We start from the raw sequence: 5,001 nt of genomic DNA, 5'->3' as shown, positions 1-5,001 counted from the left end.
GGGTTGGTGAATTATATTATGGTCTAATTAAGCAAATGAACAACAAATTACAGAAAACGCAGGGGAGAAAAAGCTAGCCAGCACCACAAACGTGGCACCATGTTAGTAGGGGGGATAACTTAGAATATATAATAATCAGGGGTCATTTACACGGTTTTGCACCTTACCTAGTGTTTATCCTTAAACTAAATGATGGTATCGGCATCAAGCTGTTGATTATTCACACACACACACACACACACACACACACACACACACACACACGCATACACACACACTCACGAACACACACACATACACACACACACGAAAACACACATAATATACACACTCACGAAAACCCACATAATATATACACACACGCATACATTCCGTGATACCCAAACTCTACGGTCTCGTGCATACTTAGCTTGATGGTAGAGAACAAAACAATGACCGACTCTTGCGGCGTAATGGTTAACTTATTTGCTAACAGACCGACAATGAGTTCACATCCAAATGTGGGAAGTCAATTGTATCAAATATCGCAGTTTTTCCCTTGGGACGCTAAATCACATTAAACCCATCTTGACTTTCTAAAGGTTGTTTTTTTCCATTGCTTTTCACACCAATGAAACGATAAAAATTGTTAAATTCAGTGGATTATGTAATTTAGTCATACAATTTCATTTGATAAATTGTGGCTAATTTGGCACCTAAGACGCTTTTCTTTCAGGAGAGAAAAAGAGGAGCTAAAAAGCTCGTAAAGGCTCTCTCGCAACACACAAAACATTAAATATGGAGTAGGAATCCATGAATCTAAACATTCATTAATGATAGAGGCAATCATACCAAGAGTTTCTAAAAAAAACCCACATATAATACAATATCAAGATTGTCTGTGAGAGTCAAAAAGATCCTATTAAATAACAAGAGAGTTGACTCCTCAGCTACCTGAGAATTTGCGTGGATTTGGTGAACAGCTGACTATGGAAGTACAGGACAATACTGGTTCATATCAGGGTAATAATATACTTACTACGCTCACATTGCAGTTTCTTGCAACGAAAATTTTACGGCTGAATTTAATTTTTAATTTAGGATAAAGGTGGCAACAAGTGAAGCAGTTATGGGCCTTATAGAATTATGTTTAACATTGTTAAATTTCGATTTATCGACGCCACTGGTCACTGCTCTTTCACGTCGGTACAGTCACAAGAATGTAACGGGGGACTTCAGCGTGTTCATTCCATTCAACGGTAGTTTCTTAATCGGGATGCCCATTGGGGAATCGGGTCGGGTCGGGTCGGGTCGGTCGGTTTGCTAGCAAGATTGAGAGCGCGGCTATAGTAGCACAAGCCGACCAAGCCTGACTCATCGCCCCAAAAACAAATGCGTCTGTTTTCAGGCGACGAGTTGGGCGAGCGACCCGACCCGACCCGATCCCATCAGCAATGGGTATCCGGTATTCGGTTTCCAGACTTTGCACCCGTCAGGTACATAGATCTAATCTATTCTTAATCAAGCTGCGCGACTTTTTGGAGACTTGTGAGCACAAAGTAACTGCAGTCATGTGGTACACATAAGTTAATAAGTTACTGATACACTTAAGTAGGCCTATTTTGAGACAAAGGAACTAAAGACCAACCACGGCAAATTCTTGGGGGGGTTCATCAGGGGGAACTAAGGAGCGATGGTTTTTCGATGTTCAATTAACATTAACTGACATCGAGAGGCCATTTTACCGTAGTTGATAAGAACTTAGTAGAGCAAAAAGCTGATTGCAGTACAGAATTACAATAATAAAATTGTTATAAAACTGAAATAATGTTACTGTTGTTTTCGCAAAACGAAAGAAAGCTTCAAAATAGCTGCAGAGGCGCCACTAGAGAAGTTTTGCCCGGTTGAACGTGCTTTTTACGGAGTAATCCATGTTGTCGTATAGGACCTGTGGGAATGGATTCAAACCAGGGCCAAAAGGTCGGAAGTATAGCTTGATACGACTTAAGCTATTTGTGCGCCCAAGGCATAATTTTTTGTTTCGAATTTGCTACATCTTGAGCATTTTAAACTTCATTTTGTTTCATTTCACCTCGTCGACCCAATTTAGATCATTTAGGAGGCGGGCTTCCTGCAAGGACTGTCAGGGCCAACCCGGTTTGAGAGGGATGCAATATCTCAGTAAAAAGACTGAATTACTGTATAATAATTCTCCCCACTTGGGAATCGAACTTAGGTCTCTTGCGTGCGACGGTTAAGCGCCACAGACACTGGTCCTTAAAAAAGATACCTAGGAATGGGGTCGGTGGCGTGGAATGAACTGTTTCGAGTCGAACTCCATACTTCGAACAGTTTGTTTTATATACCTATGTTTTTAAAAAAGAAAATAATAATCATCCACCATATGCAGCTGTCTGAGAGCGAGAACTAGAATGAACTAGTAATCTCTTATTCTCATTCCCATCTATTGAACACTTTGCATTCTTACCAACAGTTCTAGTGTAGCTGTCATCCCAAACATACCGTTTCTTAGAACTTAGAACATGTTACTCGTTTTATTAATATGTCACTCACCACTGGAATCGTACCTGATCTTTTCAAACAAGCCATTGTAAAACTTTTACTTAAAAAACAAGGTCTTGATGAAAACGACATGAGAAATTTTAGGCCAGTTTCCAATCTTAACTTTTTATCAAAAATCCTGGAGAAAATCGTTTTGTGTCAAGTTCAACAGCATCTAAAGGCCAATGACATGGAAGAACCTTTTCAATCTGCTTATAAAAGGCACCACAGTAGGGAAACTGCTCTTTTAAAGGTATCATCAGATGTTTTAAATGAAATCGATAATTAAAAAGTCTGTGTTTTGGTTCTGCTTGATTTGTCAGCGGCGTTCGATACCATCGACCATGAAATTTTACTAGAGAGACTGGAAAAGTCATTTTTACTATCAGGTACTGTTCTAATCTGGTTTAAATCATATCTAGACAATAGATTTATGTCAGTGGGCAATGATATGTCAGTTAGGTTACCTCTAAAGTACGGAGTTCCTCAGGGTTCGGTCCTTGGTCCTGTCATCTTTACAATGTACACGCAAAGTCTGTCATCAATAATTTCTTTATATGCCCTCAATTACCATCTTTATGCAGACGATACACAGCTGTATGGATTCACTACAACTGACAATGTACACAATCTCATAGATAGAATCGCCAGACGTATCAATGAAATAAGAAAATGGATGTTCAAGAACAAATTAAAATTAAAGGAGGATAAGACCGAAATATTATTTCTTCGTAGCAGCGCATGCAATGAAATCGACAATATCAGAATAAACATCAATGGCCACGAAATATCAGCCCAAACTAAAATAAAAAATTTAGGTGTGGTGCTAGATCAAGGTATGTCAATGAAATACCATGTATCCAATCTTTGTAAAAATCTATATCTCCAGCTGAAGAAAATAGGGAGCATTAGAAAATATATATCTGTTGGTGTCACCAAACTTTAATAATATCACTTATATTGTCAAGGATTGATTATTGCAATTCCTTACTGGCTGGTAGACCTGATGAACAGTTACAACAACTACAAAGAGTACAAAATATTGCTGTCAAAATAATTACAAAAAAACTAAAGCATGATCATGTGATTCCTATTTTAAAAGCATTACACTGGCTCCCAGTGAAAGAGCGTATCATATATAAAATCTGTTTAACTTGCTAAAAGTGCTTAAATGATTTATCACCGGACTATCTAAAACAGCTTTTAACACCCTATGTGCCTCTTAGAACGCTCAGATCATCAAGTGACAAAACAGCCCGTGTGAAGCCTAAAATAAATTACAAATCATATGGCCAACGCTCTTTTTCATATTTTGCCCCACTTGTTTGGAATAGGCTTCCAAAAACTGTCAGAGAGGCAGAAAATCTAGAAATGTTTAAGAAGAAACTAAAAGCATTTCTATTTTCATCATATTTCGATTAGACAGAAGGCATCCAAGCTGTAGATCGTTGTGAGTTTATATGTGCGTATGTGCATATGTACGTATGTGTGTATGTGTGTACGTATGTGTGTGTGGTGCGTGCGTGAGTGAATATGTGTTTGCACGAGTATGTAACACTATGTACCTTTAAAATTGATTTGTAAATCCATAATATGCATCATGTTAAGCGCATAGAGCATTGCATAAGTGGATATGCGCTATATAAATGCAATCCATTATTATTATTACATGTTTGTTCAAAAAGATATTTTAACGTTATTCACAATTGCTATTTACAGTAGCAGTTACCTAATCATAAACCAGCTTACAACGTCTATACGAATAAAATAGGCGTTTTGCGAACGTTAGAAAATAAACCACAGCAGCGGACTGGAACCTTAAAACTGATTTTCCACACCAATGAACATTATTTTATAAGACTGACCCTGCCCCCTACTAAAAAAATCCAAATGAAACGCCAAGAAATAGATCTAAGCTTTAAAAAACATTAAATCAAGGCAAGAAGTAGTCAGTTCATTTTTCTATCAATAAAGAACTAATTCACGGACAGTTTTTGTTAATTTTTGTGTATATGAATGGGAAGACAGAAAAGTGTCTAGAAATAAATGGCAATTGTATACTATAAAGCAGTCTGGTCTACAACAATACTAGCCTGCTATGGTGACGAAGATTTCGTGAAAAGAGGTTGAATCTGACGAAAACAATCAGTGTTTATGTGTATTTATGTTACAGCTTTGTCGCCAAATGGTACATCAAACTCTGTTTTTTCTTAGGAATAGAAATGTAAGTCAAATAGCAGTTGAGTGTCTGTCATACTGTAGAGTCAGGACACTAGGTGGGTAATTCGCTTTTTTTAAAAACCCTTCCACATTATTTATTCAATCACTCGCTCATTTAATCATTCATTCACTCACCCAAATTAAACCCAAATCATTCACTCATTCAGTCTCTCTATCATTAACTCAGCTAATCGTCCTAACATTTTCTCAGTCGTCCACACTCACACTCTTATACTCACA

At 37.6% G+C, this 5,001-nt stretch overlaps 1 protein-coding gene across 1 annotated transcript in view; it reads right to left on the bottom strand.

Moving 5' to 3' along the window:
* LOC101848075 overlaps positions 1-5,001 on the bottom strand; it is a gene marked incomplete in the record, with an annotated part of 72,142 nt that overhangs the window by 54,784 nt on the left and 12,357 nt on the right.

This window comes from Aplysia californica, unplaced genomic scaffold (genome assembly GCF_000002075.1).
Source record: "Aplysia californica isolate F4 #8 unplaced genomic scaffold, AplCal3.0 scaffold00706, whole genome shotgun sequence".
NCBI classification, from domain to species: domain Eukaryota; kingdom Metazoa; phylum Mollusca; class Gastropoda; order Aplysiida; family Aplysiidae; genus Aplysia; species Aplysia californica.
The sequence above is the reverse complement of the archived record's forward strand: the minus strand, read 5'-3'. Positions and strand labels throughout refer to the sequence as shown.